The following is a 15,662-nucleotide window of genomic DNA, read 5'->3' as shown; positions in this document are numbered from 1 at the left end:
CTGCTTCCTTGCCTTGAATGGATAATGAGGCTCCTAGACTTGGACTCTTGGAAGAAGCGAATTCTAAGGAGAACTGCATTCTGGGAGGAATCCTCCATCTCACATTGTTGAACTTGTCTTCCCTTGCGGGGATAGGATTGTGAACCCAGAGTTTCCTGGGACGTCATGATACATCCTGGGGTTTAATCATCCAAGACCTGCCCCACCCTGCTCAAGGGACCCTGGGGACCATGAAGATGTTACCGTGGAGAGAGATAGCATCTTAAGAAAAGAATCCCAGTTTCAAATGATAGTTAGACGACCTCTCTTAGGCTCTGATTTTAAATCTGAGACTCTTGAGAGCATTTACTGAGGGAATCCATCATCCTTTTATTTTGCATTTGCTGGGTCTTACTCAATATTATGACTCCAGGAGAAAAAATACCATGACTAGTACTTGAAATGCTGGCACCTATAGTATCTCGAGTTAATGTTACTTGCAGCTTTATCCACGAACAATTCCGCCGTGAAATACTCAGCTGTAAAAGAAACGAGAGTACTGAGAAGGATTCCTTTGAGTGTCTCTGGCATGCAGAGAGGCGATGGGGATCTGTGTGTGTACGTGTGGGAAAGTGAGGCGGGATGATAAATAGTGTGCTACCTCTCCTTTAAGAGCACGTCCTTTTATTCCTGACACTTAAAAAGACACTGTCAAAAAGATGTTTTACTGATTTGACTTTCTGTGCAGGAGAACGTGCAACAGTTACCTAGTAAGTGGTTTTATAGGGAGTTTCACCCACACGTTATAATAAACTGAGCCCGAAGATAACATATCTTTTGTGCTTTTACAGTGCTTGGATGATAACTGTGAAAAATTATCTAGTGGAGGTTAGCAAACTGTACCTGTGGTCTTTTTCTCATGACCTCTGTATGATAAAGTTTACTATCTTGGAGCATGATGCATTGTCAAATAATAGGTTTGCTTGTCTGGCCAACAAGAAGTAATTGAGGAGTGTTATAGTTTTACAATCCATGTTTCAATGACTCTGCTGCTTTTGAGTTGTTAGACCTGAACAAAATGGGTCAATGTTGAAAGAATAAAGTTTTTTTCTCTCCCCCTGCCCCCATCTCTTACCTTCTTTATGGAGGTGTTTTGAAAGGGAAGGATGGGATCTAGGCCTTGAAGATGATAGTTCTCTGCCTTGGCGTCCCCGGCTTCCAATTTAGGGCTTGAGGTGGGAGACTGTAGTTGTAGCTTAATGACTGAGAGGGAATTTGGATTTCACTTACCAACAAATATCTGTGGAGCACCTTCGTATTCTTTCTGTCCTTGTATTCCTTCTGTCCGTTATTTTGGTTTAAATAGTCTTTGGACCTCAGATCTATGTCTTTAATCAACAATCTTCCCCTCACATTCTTAGGACTTATTAGGAGCAAATCAAAGCTTGGGTGACCTGGCTGAGCTTTTGACACATTAAAAAATGCTTGATTTTGCCACATTCCGTTTTCTTTGGGGCTGGGTCTCACCCAGCATTTTACAAAGTGTGTTAAATACTAGTTTCCTGAGATGCTCTGTGGTGGAATGACTTTGGGAAACATAGCATACCTAATTAATATAAACCCCTATTTTAGTGCCACATGATGAAAATTAACATACAAAAGGCTCAAGGAAGTCCAGTTGTAGAGAAGCACCTTAACCCTAGCAGTTCCCAAAGATGACCACAGAATCCCACCTCACCCCCAACACCCTGCGGAACTAGTGTGCCGCACAATGTTTTTTGGGGGAATTTAAAACAAACTGAGGTTTTGGTGATTTATAAACATAGCCATCATTTTTTCCAGAAAGAAACCATCAGGACGCCAATCACTGCTAAGCAACCTCTCTTCTCCCACCAACATATACATATATGTACTTGTCTTAAAAGTACTGTTGTTGTTTTTTAATAGGGCTATGAAGATTAAAAAACTGAGAGCTTCCTCACATGTTATTTTACTATTATGTGCGCCAAAGAGCTTTTTAGGAAAATAAATAAGAAAAATGACTAGGATTTATATTTGTGTAAGAAGGTTTGATGGACTTATTTGTGCTTGCAGCTGATGGTGGCTACTAAAGATGCAAGGAAGATGTAAGGGCTGGTATCTAAAATATACAAAGAACTCTTAAAACTCAACAGGAGGGCAGCCCAGGTGGCCCAGCGGTTTAGCGCCACCTTCGGTCCAGGGCCTGGTCCTGGAGACCCAGGATCAAGTCCCACATCGGGCTCCCGTATGGAGCCTGCTTCTCCCTCTGTCTGTGTCTCTCTGCCTTTCTCTCTCTCTCTGTCTCTCTCTCTCTCTCATGAATAAATAAATAAAGTCTTTAAAAAAATAAAAAAATAAAACTCAACAGGAGGAAAACAACTCAACTAAAAATTGAGCCAAAGACCTTGACAGACACCTCACCAACAAAATATACAGATAGCAAATAAGCGTATAGAAAGATGCTCCACATCACATGTCATCAAGGAAGTGCAAATTAAAACAATGAGATATCACTATGCATCCATCAGAATGGCCAGAATCTGGAACACTGATAACACCAATTGCTGGCGGGTACTTGGGGCAACAGGAATTCTCATACGCTGCTGGTGGGAATACAAAACAGTAGTACAGCCACTTTGGAAGACAGTTTGGCATTTCCTACAAACTAAACATACTCTTACCATATGATCTAGCAATCATGCTCCTTGGTATTTACCCAAAGGAGTTGAAAACTTACTTCCACACAAAAACCTGCACATGGATGTTGATAGCAGCTTTATTCGTAATTACCAAAACCTAGAATCAACTATGATGTCCTTCAGTAGATGAATGGATAAACACACTGTGGTACATCCAGACCGCGAAATATTATTTAGCACCATAGTGAAATAGAGCTATCAAGCCAGGAAAAGACATAGAAGAAACTTAAATGCATGTTACTACAGGAAAGAAGCTACACTGAAAAGGCTACATGTATATGATTCTATGTAACATTCTGGAAAAACTATGAAGACAGTAAAAAATCAGTGGTTGCCAGGAGTGGGGTGGGGCATGGGATGAAAAGGAGATGCACACAGGATGTTTAGGGCAGCAAAAGTACTCTATATGATATTATAATGATAGATATGTCATTATACATTTGCCCAAACCAATAAAATATGCGGCCCTAAGAACGGTCCTAAAGTAAACTTTGGTCTTGGGGGTGATAATGATGTGTCAGTGTAGGTTCATCAGTTGTAACAAATGTACCATTCTGGTGGGAGGTGTTGGTAATGAGGGGAGGCCTTGCATGTGTGTGGTGGGGGGGGTAGGTGGGAAATCTCTGTACTTTCCCTCAATTTTGCTATGAACCTAAAACTTCTCTAAAAAAACAAAGTCTTAGAGAAAAAAAATACAAGGAGGGGCCTACTGGGCCTGGAGGAGAATTTACTCTGAAAAACAAGTGTTAAGAGTAATTAGCCAAATTCAACAACAGGGTTGTTTGGGGAGGGGGGTCCTTCACTGGAACCCTGGCTGCTACCTGCGCGCAGCACCCTAGTGGTGGCAGTCTCCCTGCAGAAGGATGGCTGTGTGTGAAGTTCAAGCAGCTCTGACTCTGCTTTGGGATGCCTCTCTTAAGATGCTAATGGAGGAGAGGACAGCTGTTTGATAGCCCAGCATATAGTGACAATACCAGGACCCCGGGGAGTGTGATTCAGTCAGTATCCAAGAGGTGGATGATGATGGTGGCTTGGGCGGTGGTCTGGAGGAGCGTGAAGATGGGCCTCGGAGATATGCAGTGGCAGCTATATGGCATGTGGGAAGCAGACAGGATTAATTAAATTGGGAGTGCTGTGGGCTCTCCTCCATCCTCCCAGGGGGGTTGGGAATCTTGAAAGTGGGCCTTGGGGCCAATGGAAGCTGGCTCTAGTATATTAGTAGAACTTAATTTTACTCACAGGGAAAAGGCCATGACGTCCCACCCATTACATAGGTAATTATGCTCCTGACCAATCCAGTCCACTGTTGCAGATAAACAGACAACAACCTCAGGGAGTGCAGTTGGGACATCATATAAAAACCCATAAGACAGATGTATTAGTTACTCATTGCCGTGTAACAAATTACCCCAGATCTTAATGGCTTAAAACAATAATACGTATCTCACTCAGTAGGTCACAAACTTGGGAGTAGCTTAGTTGGGTGACTCTGCCTCAGAGGCTCTCATGTGGTGCAAGCCAAGAAGTTGGCTGAGGCTGCAGTCTTCTGAAGCCTTGATGGGCAGGAGGATCCACTTCCAAGATGCTCCCTCACAAGCCTGGGGGCAACCTGGTTAGCTATTGGTAGGAGGTCTGAGTTCCTCAACCTGAGAATCTTCCATAGGTCCGCCGCCTGAATGACGTCATAATGGCAGCTGGTTTTTCTCAGAGCGAGTGATCCAAGAGGAAGGCCACAGGGCCTTTTATCACCCCACCTTGGAAGTCACACACTTCCCTTTGTTAGAAGTGTGTCACTGAATCCAGACCACACACAAGGAGAAGGGTGTCAAGCTCCACCTTTTGAAGAGAGAAGCACTGAAAAAATTGTAGACATGTTTTTAAACCACCACAATGGTGGTTCGCTTGTATTAAATCCCCTCAAGAGGTTAAAGGGTTAACAAGAATGTCAGGAAGCCTGTGAGAGAAGGACTTTATTTGGAGCAAGGTGTGGATAAATTTGCTGGCCTGCCCAGAGGTGAAATCTATTGTGAGTCATAGACATTCTTTTTTATTTATTTTGAAATCAAAAGATGGGCTCCAGACATGACTGCTTGTTAAATTGGATGAAATTAAAAATAGCTTAAACGTTTGGGAAGAGGGGGGAGCTGATTAGTTCTCAGGATATATTAAATGTCCTCACATGAGAAGGGAGTCAGCTATTGGGAAGGGCTGCTTTGGAAAACATATGCTGTGTCAAACTCCGCCAGCAGATGCAGAATCTGCTGCTAAAGTTAGCTCCCTGAGAACAGAGCTGGATGGGCTGCCATCACAGATGTCTCTGGAACCAGCACCCGAGACAAATATAATTCTTACCACTGGAAAGCAAGGCCTCACACAAGAGCCTTCTCGCCCTGGTGGAGGGGTTGGAGGGAGGTGCGAAGGCAGATTTATGACCCCAAATGCTGACTCTTCTGTGATTCTTCAGGATAACAGATGATTTTAAAGCCACGAGGCATCCTGGTATTTTGCATTTCTAAATTTGAGAATCCCTCATAAGGTGAATTCATGTTACCTTAAGCGGAACCCATGCTGTGTAAAATCCAAGGCCTGATTGGAAAAGTTTTGAAACACGTATTTTGAGATTTATAGTCTGAAATATTGGAAGCTGAGGAGGGTTCCAAATGCCTAAAACGGTAGAGGGGGAGTTTGAAAACCACAATAATGAGGAATGATTTAAATTATTTCATTAGTGCAGGAACCAAAACTTTCCCCAAACAAGAAGGGGACCCAGTTTCATGGCCAATGACAGACAGAAGATGTCACGTGCTGAGCTTCCAGTACATTACAGAGCAGGATTTCTCCAAAGTGGGTTCCACAGAATTGAGTCTCCAGGGATGCCTCACAAGAGAACGGTTCTCTGATAAATGATGCTGGGGAATGATGCAAGCACAGTCCCCCTCTTGGAGGGTCACAGGGCACATCAGCCTTTTAGTGGCCCTGAGAGACTCTTCAGTGAAGAAATCTATTTAATTTTGTTTAGCTCCTTAGTTCCCAAACATAAAGTCATGGATTTTTTTCCTCCTCTATATTCAATTAATCTTCAGCCTTATTTCTACCTTTTTGGAATATCAGCTTCATGTGAGCAGGTCTCTGTCTGTTTTATTCATCCTTATAACCCCACAGCCTGGAACCATTCACAAAAGCCCGATGAAGTAATGGAGCTTAAGACCCTTCCAAGGCCTGGAACCTACTTTTGGATTCATAATTTTGCATTCTTTCTGTTAGAAGGGACTTCCATGATTGTTAACAGCTTCGGGTCCCACAAAACCTAGATGTACCCTTGCCTGGAACACATGAGGTGCTCCATAAATCACTGTGGAATAAATGACTGGATACCATAAAACCAGCATTCCTTGGAATACACATTGGGCAACACCTTCTTAGAGACACGAGACTACGGCAAGAGGACCCAATGGTTAATGTTGACATCAGATCGGGGAGGTAATGAGACAGGAATAGTCTTACCTGGGCAAGGAAATAACTGCAAAATATTAGAGCTGGAAATGAAGTCCAATTGATCTACGATAGATGACAAGGGCTTACCAGTGTCCTGTGTTCTCACCAGTTAGGATTTATCTGATATGATGTTAGAGGATTTCATTATGAGGCCTTAGAGGGCCACAAAAATCACGATGTGGGGGCACCTGAGTGGCTCAGTGGCTGAGCGCCTGTCTTCGGCTCAGGTCAAGATCCCAGGGTCCCGGGATCGAGTCCCACATCGGGCTCCCTGCATGGAGCCTGCTTCTCCCTCTGCCTGTGTCTCTGCCTCTCTCTGTGTCACTCATGAATCAATAAATAAAATCTTAAAAAAAAAAAATCACGATGCGGTATTTAGCCATCTGCCTTAGCCGCCGAGGTTCCTGAGAAGCCAAGTCCTGGTGCTGCTGAAGAGAGACCCTCCGTAGTTCCTCTGTGCAGGCCACTGCCTTGCCAGCCTGAAGTGGGGTCCCCCTCAGATGTGGCAAACCGGATTCTGATGGTGTTGGATGGTGATCAGAGTTCCATAAAACGCAGGGGCTGTCCTGTTCTGACCCTCCTACCAGTTTTCCCCCTTTTGGTTCTGAACGCCCTTGACGGAAGGAGGCAGATTTATAACAATTCTACTAGACCTCATGTGTCCAGACCAACACTGAAGGTGGAACTTGGGGAGCAGCACCCAGGTCCCAATACAGCTGTTACTAATCAAAATGTTGGGGCCCTCTCTTAGGATTGCCGCTGTGTCGGTTTTGAGGTGCATGAGATAAATCCATCCCCTCGGCCATATGTTGTTTTGACCAAAAATGGTCTTACCCAGCTTATCTTGCAAAATGGCCCTGCATATTCAGCTGGCTTGATTTTAGAATCACTTTAGGATTTTTATTCAAACTCAAATCCACTGTCAAAAGACAAAAATTTGCCAGTACTGAGATCATTCCAAAATATATGCCATGTGGTCTGAAAGCAATTCCCCAGGAAGAGACCAAAACCAGTTTCAGCAAGGACAGGGTGGAGAGCTATTGGGAGGGCTGCCGTCGGGGGGATAGTCTTCGCTGTCATTTGTCAAGTTCTAATAGGGTTTTGAAAGTTCTGATTCTGAATCCTGGCTACTCGTCAGAATCACCTGGGGAGCCTTAAAAAAACTCTCTGCTCGGACCCTCTCCCAAAAGGTTCAGATTCAGCTGGTTTGGGATGGGGCCCAGGCATTGATTTTGTATCTTTGGGAGAGTGTGTGATTTGATTGTGCAGTCAGGATTAATCTCTATGTTACAGAATCAATCTGATTAACTTTAGTCACAGCTGTTCCTGTTTAATTTTTCTGTTGAGATAAAAATCTGTTGTGACCAGGCCAAGAGGCATCGCTGAAGGTTAATCGGATGGGCCAAGTCCGGTGGGCTGAAGGGTCGTTAGCGAAACTGGCACCGAGGGCCACAACCACTAGAGGGCAGACTCTCACACTTATTGGTAGGTGTGCAAAGAAAGCTTCTAAGAAAAAAACGAAAACCAAAAAAACCCTCCAAGAAACAAAAGGAAAAGTGGTCTGAGTTTTTCTTTGTGGTCAGATCCTGCCCTTAGGTGCCTCATTTTACGAAGTCTTCTAACTGCCATGATTACTTCAAAGGCACCAGTCATGGAACTGCCGGTTCCAACTATGAAAAAGGGACTGACTGGCAGGAAAAGAAAAGCTGTGGATGTATTTTGAGCTCTCTGGTGTGCCAGGCACCGTGTTGAGGGCATTGCATCCATTATCTCATTTAATCCTACAGAACCCTATGAAGCAACAGCATCGCTTCCTTTTTATAGATGAGGAAATTTTTTATGAATGGTTGAGGCTAGAAGGGCAAAGTCACCTACACAGCCTTATGCAGCCACAACATAGTTTTTGAAAGGATTTTATATATTTATTTGAGAGAGAGAGAGAGAGAGAGAGAGAGAGATTGCGCATGAGAGAGCAAGTGGTGGAGAGGGAGGGAGAAGCAGGGAGCCCGATGCAGGGCTCGATCCCTGGGCCCTGGGACCATGACCTGAGCAGAAGGGAGATGCTTAACCGACTGAGCCACCCAGGTGCTCCACAGCATGACATATTAATGATAGATCGGAGTTTTAAATCCAGTTTCTGATTCCTATAGCCATGCTCTTTCTTTACTCACACAACCTTTCTGGGGACAGATCACATGGTGTTTAGGTGTGTAATTTTCGTTTTTGTTTTTGTCATCACAGATCAGACAGATTAAAGTGAGTGGTGGTGCTATTGTCATTCTTGTCAGAATGACTGTAGGTGATGTGTATCGCAACTGCAGATGTACCATCTTATATAGACGAGGAGAGTCAACTTTGTTGTCCAAATACCAGCTGTGAGATTCAGGGGACAGAGCTCTGGGCTGTAAATCTTTGTGGAAATGGTCCACCTATTGCCTATGTGACCGGAGAGAATAAAAGCTCTGAGGGCAGGGCTCTATCTTACTTACCTACCGCTCGCCACATGGTAGATACACAAAAGTATTCATTGAATATCCCAGTTGAGGAATGAATGTATGCAAACATAGACAAAAGTTCTTGAGGTATAAATTGCATTCTTGGATCTAAAACAGCCATTGTGTAGACAGAAGTCCTGTCTCCACCCTGGACCGCAGCTTCCTTATCAAGTAAGTTGAAGTGATGGTTCTACGTGGTGTGTGAGATTCCTTCCAGATCCGACACCTCTAGGACTCAGCCCTTATCCTCTCATTGGTTAGACAAATATGAGGAGGGGCTCTGGGCTTCAGCTCTGGTGTCAGAGACCTACAGACATGGAGGTGGTGGAAAGACCCCCAGAACTTGATGTGGAGAACCCCCACTCTGCTAGCTGATGGCAAGGAGGCCTGAACATGGGAACAGGAAGTGACAAGAGGGGAACCGGGAAAGCATACTCACAACTTTGCATACACGAATCTTTGTTGCTTTATCTTTTAAAGTAAAAAAGAGATGGGGGGGCCCTAGAGGTTGAGTTCTTTACATGAATTAGGTTTAATTATCAAATTTCACCATGATCTGAAGGAGAGGGGATTGGTCTTATTCTTTGCTTTATATATGAAGTCATGGTAAGGGACTCCATTTCTCCCATCGTTGGCTTTCCTGACTGCCATCTAGGGCGGAGCCATCCATGTGGCACCATCAGGAGTGAGGGCAGAGCCTGGAAAGAAGGACAGGGAGGGCATTGCTTATGGGCTTAAAAGAGCTATTGCGACAACTTCTCTACACATTCCTCAGCTTCCAGAAAGCTGGTTTCAGCAGAGCGTGCAGCACATACTGCGCCTTCATCACGCTCAAAGAGTCTATGTAAACACACACTGATCACCAATAGATACTTTTGAAAGATTAATTTAGTTCTTATGGACTTTCTGATTTCTCCCCAGACACACCAAAAATAACTTCACTTCTCATCCTGTTAATGAGCATAATCACAAAAGCACGTGGAGCATGGCTTTGCATCATCGAGGGAGGAACCTCCCAGGGAGATACCCTCAAACCCAAGTAGAATATAATTGAGAAGATATATTGGTCATCTTTTTCACCCATGGAGGAGGAGCTTAATAATTCAAGACGGGCTTTCTGAATTTAGCCCTTGTTTCTGCCCCAACAAGCTCAACTTTCATTCATTCAAAATGTAGTAATACGGGGAACCTGGGTGGCTCAGTGGTTGAGGGTCTGCCTTTGGCTCAGGTCATGATCCTGGGGTCCTGGGATCGAGTCCTGCATCAGGCTCCCTGCAGGGAGCATGCTTCTCCCTCTGCCTATGTCTCTGCCTCTCCCTGTGCCTCTCATGAATAAATACATAAAATCTTAAAAAAAAAAAAAAGAAACGAAATGTAGTAATACTAGTAAAAGTCATCAGCTCCTGACTATGTCAAACATGTTCTAAGCACTTTATATCTATTAATTAATTTAATTATCACAACAACTTTATGAAGTAGGTCCTATTATTGTCCCTATTTTATGGATAAGAAAACAGGGAAAAGAGAGGTCAAGTAACTTACGCAAAGGCACACAGTAAGTGCTGCAGCCCCTGGCTTCAGGGTTTGTACTCTGAATCCCTATGCTATAGACCCTCTCAAAAAATATTTAGTCAGCACCATTGTACAATGGACCAGGACCACGCTGAGAAGACAGCCTTCAGAGTGTCAGACCAAACAGGCCAGAGTTTAGGTCAGTGTCCCAAGTATGCCAGGAGCTAGAAGACACACCAGGAGTGGACACAGAAGCCCAGTCATGTGGCCCGGGCATAGGAGACTGGAGATAGTTGGGAGAGGTCATGGCTCCACGGACTTGCAGGTCTTCAGAGGCTCTCTCCAGGAGTAAGGCATGGATGCACCCTAGCTCTCTGTAGATCAAGACTGCCCCCACCTCTGCTGCTGATCACCATCTCATTGGCTCAGGCCTTGGGGAGGAGGCCGTGAGGTGAAGGTCTTGGTAAGGTCAGCTTGCCATGCTAGGATAGGCAGGGCCAGTTTTCTGCCCAGGAGAAATTAGGTTGCCCAGATTTCCTGGGCCCCCATGCCTTCTTGACTTTCTGGAGTTCATGTCATTCTTCCACTGCTGGGACATCATGAGTAGGAGGAAAAGTCAGCATCACTCCTTTCCCTGCAGCTTTGTGTCAAGGGCTGAAGATTCCAGGGATTAAGGTCCCTTCTAGGAGCCATTGATGTGGCTGGGCTCAGATACTCTTTTTTTTTTTTTTTTTTTTTAACCAAGTTAGCATTAGTTTCATTTAAATTGATAACGGAAAAAAACACACTTTGTAAACATACATTTTAAATATGACATCCGAAGCACTGTCTAGTTTGACGACAAAATACATTTTACTGTAGATTGAAATGTATTTATCTGTTATGGCTTATCAACACACACGCATTTTCTGATCCAATGTTAGCAATTCTATATATTACATATAAAATAAACTTTAAAAAAATTCAGGTGTAGTTAACATTCAGTGTTACATTTGTTTCAGGTGTACAATATAGTGATTCAGCAGTTCCATATATTATTCAGTGCGCATCAAAATAAGTGTACTCTTAATCCCCTTCACTATTTCACTCCCCCCTCCCCATTCCCTACCCAGGGCTAGATATTTAATCCTTTTCTCCAGATCTTTGCCTTCCTCTGTGACCTGGGAAGGCGGCCTTGGCAGACTGGTCACCCTGGTTCTTTCATGCTCTGGGTTGGCCAAGAGGAGTCACTGGCAGGCAGTCAGAAAGGCAGAGGCAAGAGGGCTGGTTCTGGCAGGAGTTGGATCCCTCTGCGAGGTCCGCTCCAGCCAGAGGGGCCTCTCCTTATGCAGGGCCTCTGTTCTCACTGGCTTTCAGCAATTCCTCTCCTGACCCATTGAGGGGAGGGATGGAAACCCCTGCCCTCTCTTGCAGCCAGCTGGGGCCTTCACGCTTTTTAAGGTTCACTTAACTCTGATTACACCTCCCTAAAGAGGCCCTTCATTAGACTCTTCAGTCAAACCCTTCTGAGTGGCTTCTGATTCCTTCCAGGGCAGTATCTGGTCCTTGCCCCTTCTACCACAGTTGTCACAGCTCCAGATCTGATCCCTGATCTGCAGGAGCTTCTTGGCCTGCTTCTGGCTGCTGGTGCTCTCCTGGGGAACACTCACACTCTTATCCTGGGCCTTCTCTCCTCTGCCCTGCCACACAGTTCCATCTGTCCCCAGCCATCCCCAACTTTGCTGGCTCTCTGCTCTGCAGTTTCTGCCCTGGCTCCTGACTCTAATTCCTTAGAGTAGATCAAATATATCTATTAGGCTCCTGCTATGCCTGGCATTATACTAAATGCATTTATACATGTTATCTCATTTAATCCTCATAATTATCGGATATAGTTAGTATTATACTAAGAGATGAAAAAAACCGAGCTTCTGTTGCTTCTTCCTGACCAGCATAATTTCCCGCTTTTCTGCTAATAGTGCTCCCAGTTTCCTTTGGGAAACCATTCCTCCCTCACTCTCAGCTCTTGTGATTCAGGTGATGCCAACCCCAGCCAGCTTCCTGGCCAGTTAGAGACACTGTGACTGGCTCAGACATGTGCAAATCACCTATGTTGGACCAATCAGAGTTAACTCTAGGTCTTTGGTCAGGATAATCAGATAAAGAGCTCTCCATCTTGCGGGGGAGGTGCTAAATAGGGAGACTATAAGCCCTGCTGGTGAACTTGCTGCTCCTGATGAGACTCTGCCTGGGATTGATGCCAACTCTGGCGGGAAGCAGAGTCAAAGACTGAGACAGCCGTGTGATTGCATGCAGTCATTCTGGAAGCTAGTCGACATCTTAAACTTCTGGGTTGAGGTAGGGCAGTAAATTCCTTTTCTAATTAAAGCTAAGGTGAGTTGAGTTTCCATCGTTTGCAAACATAAATAAGTAACTTTAGCATCATACATCTGGTAATTGGTGGAGCTGCAAGTTGACCCCAGGTTTGCTTGAGAAACCGGAGCTAGGACCTGAGGATACTAATGGTTGTGAAAGCTGCACACGTTCAGCATTCCTCCCCAGTGGCTTCCATTAGGGCCTGAAGCAGGTTGCATGAAATGGGCTGTTTCTTTCCTGGGTGTGATCTTGCTTCCAAGCGGTGGAGTAATAACTATCACGTCTATTTTTAATGGCCTCACTGGGAGCTCCATAGTCTTCCTCAGAGGAACTTGAGTTCGGCAGCTAGTTGATTCTTAATATACATCTCCCCTCTTTCCTTAGTAGTTGAACCCTTCACATTTAGCTGTTTGCAGTGGTTCTCCGAATAAAGACCATAGTTCTTGGTGTGGCCATGTGACTAAGTCCTAACCAATAAGATGCAAACATAAGAGCTTTGTGCAACTGCTAGGCACTATCCTCAAGGAGAAAAATAGGCATGTCCTCCAGCAGTTGATCCTTTATGTTGGTTATAGATGATTGCTGGACCCAAGAAGCCATCTTGGGCCATGAGGTAGAAGCCATGTGTTAAGGATGGCGGAGCAATGAGATAGAAGAAGCTTGGGTCCTAGATGATCATTAAGTTGCCACGTAAAACCCAAGCTATCTACATTTATATGGGGAGAAATAACCTCTTCTTTCATTTATGCCACTGGTTTGGTGGCGTTGTTGTTGTTGTTGTTGTTGTTGTTGTCGTCACTACTGGCAGCTGAACCAAATCCTAACTAATATAGGCCTTTTCTATAAGTCAGATCCTAGGGAGGATAGGAGCCTCTCACAGCTTTGGAGACAGATCAGCAGATGGTCCCTGAAAAGAGTCTGGGGCCTTGTGAATGTCAATGACTGACCAGGGGTGGGTTTATGTGATGCTAAAGATTTTAAAGGCCTATCTCAGAGGGCCTAGGGTATTTTTGTATTTATAATTTGTACTGTTTTTCTTCAGTATTTCAAATTTCACACTCCAAAAACCTGGATCTACTGAAGGCACAGGCGGTTGTTTCTGTGTTGACTTGCAAGGAAAGGATTCAGGAACACTTCAGGTCATCTCAGGAGGAAGGTCTGACCTTGTGCTTAAGAACTCCCATTCCCGGGATCCCTGGGTGGCGCAGCGGCTTGGCGCCTGCCTTTGGCCCAGGGCGTGATCCTGGAGACCCGGGATCGAATCCCACATCAGGCTCCCGGTGCATGGAGCCTGCTTCTCCCTCTGCCTGTGTCTCTGCCTCTCTCTCTCTCTGTGACTATCATAAAAAAAAAAAAAAAAAAAAAAAAAGATTTGTAAAGACCTCCCATTCCCTCTGTCTTACTCCTGTCCATCCTATAGGTTCTCCCCACAAATCTTGTCTCCTTTGGGAAGCCATCCCTGAATGTCAAAACCAGCTTGTGTCTTTTTCACCCCCAACTAAAGCTCCTCAGGATTCACCTCATTTCCTTTTCTGTTCTCACCCGGGTATTGCAGAAAGAGCCCTGACCTTGGGAGCAGAAGATCTGGATTTGAGGCCTGGCCTGACTTCTAACTAGACCTAAGACTTCAACCAAGAAACGGGCTCTCTGGGCTTCAGGTTTTTCATCTTTACTGAGAGGAGATAGCATTTGCTTCAACTAGTCAGCCAGAGGATTAAATTAGATAAAATATGTGTAACTGCTTGATTGATGATGAAGTGTGATAAAATCAAACATATTATTATTACTAGTATCACAACACTAATCCTCAAGGGTTGTGCTCTTCTTTTAACTTTAATGGTATCTGATGAGCCATACAGACACTCAATCACCTACTATTGTATATTGTTCTCTAATTGTTTTGTGTGTCCAATTTAATTTTTTCAAGTAGATTGGCATGTTCTAGAAGTCAAGGAACAATGCTTTATAACCTCTGGGCACCTAGAGTCAGGCTAGGCATGTGGAAAACATTTTAGATACAAAAGGGGGCATAGAGGGAGTCAGAGTTCTATCTAACCAAAAGATAATTTGTTGGCAAATGTACTGTTGTCTTAGGCCTGGCTCTTTGCTGTGTTATTATTGGGAGCTGACTGGACTTGGGGAGGAAAATTCACATCAAAAAAGCTCATAGGAGACTGATGTATAGCAGCCAGATGTCTTCTTAATAATTTAAAATAAAGAAGTGTTTTTTGATCACTGAAATATTCAAGATCCCTGCCTTGCCCTTTCCTGGCATCTGTGCTTGGGAGGCCAGATATTTGTCTTGAAAAGGCTGTTTGGTAAGCCTGGAATGATGGTGTGGAGAAGTGGACTGTTCTGGGGAATATCCAGTCATGCCCACTATGTGGTTTCATGAGTCACCTCTGCCCCACAACAGAGTCCACTTTTCCAGAGAACAGAAAGTCCACATTCCCTGGACTTAATGCCTCTCCCACCTGAACAACAATGAATAAACAGAGTCCATTTCCCACTCTAAAGATTTCTCTATGTTCCAGACTTTCTCCGAACTAGGTACAGTGTCATTGATTTTGTGTCTGCTTATTAAATCACAATTGTATTCAGTTCTGCTTCCTCAAGTGTCTCAGTCAACTCGGGCTGCTACAACAAAATATCATAGGCTGGGTGGCTTAACAGAAATTTATTTCTTGTAGCTCTTGAGCCTGGGAGTTCAAAATCAAGGTACCCTCACGTGGTAGAGAGGGAGAGAACCCTGGGTTTCTTTCTCTTCTTATAAGGACATTAATCCCACATGGGGGCTCCCCTCTCAGGACCTCATCTACTAACTACCTCCCAAAGACCTCACCTCCTAAACACCATCACATTGGGGAGTTAGGGCTGCAATATCTGAATTTGGCAGGAAGGAAGGGCTTACAAACATTTAGTCCATATCAGTTATCAGTTGGGGTTTGAGAGTCCCAAACTTCTCAGTCTCGTGGCTTTCTCCCACAAATGAGTAATCATACCCAATATGTGCGACTTAAAAAAATTGTTTTAACAATTTTAACTCTTGCAGAGAAGCCTGATTTTAAGTTCATGAGGATACCTCACTGCCGTCCCTTCTGAAATC

The 15,662-nt window shown here is 44.3% G+C and overlaps 1 long non-coding RNA gene across 3 annotated transcripts; it reads right to left on the bottom strand.

Moving 5' to 3' along the window:
• Positions 1 to 314: 314 nt before the first annotated feature.
• Positions 315 to 4,390, bottom strand: LOC106559422. 3 transcript variants are annotated; one of them, XR_005366097.1, is made up of 4 exons: positions 3,939 to 4,390; positions 3,674 to 3,785; positions 1,115 to 1,242; positions 315 to 518 (listed from the first exon to the last, which is right to left on the bottom strand). It is a non-coding gene; the product is annotated as an uncharacterized LOC106559422 (long non-coding RNA). The 3 variants fall into 3 exon arrangements; XR_005366098.1 differs by lacking the exon at positions 3,674 to 3,785 and having other exon boundaries at positions 321 to 518; positions 3,939 to 4,378; XR_005366096.1 differs by lacking the exon at positions 3,674 to 3,785 and having other exon boundaries at positions 334 to 518; positions 4,148 to 4,372.
• Between the last annotated feature and the right edge of the window lie 11,272 nt (positions 4,391 to 15,662).

Source organism: Canis lupus, chromosome 10 (assembly GCF_011100685.1).
Source record: "Canis lupus familiaris isolate Mischka breed German Shepherd chromosome 10, alternate assembly UU_Cfam_GSD_1.0, whole genome shotgun sequence".
NCBI classification, from domain to species: domain Eukaryota; kingdom Metazoa; phylum Chordata; class Mammalia; order Carnivora; family Canidae; genus Canis; species Canis lupus.
This window is presented reverse-complemented; position numbering and strand designations above follow the sequence as displayed.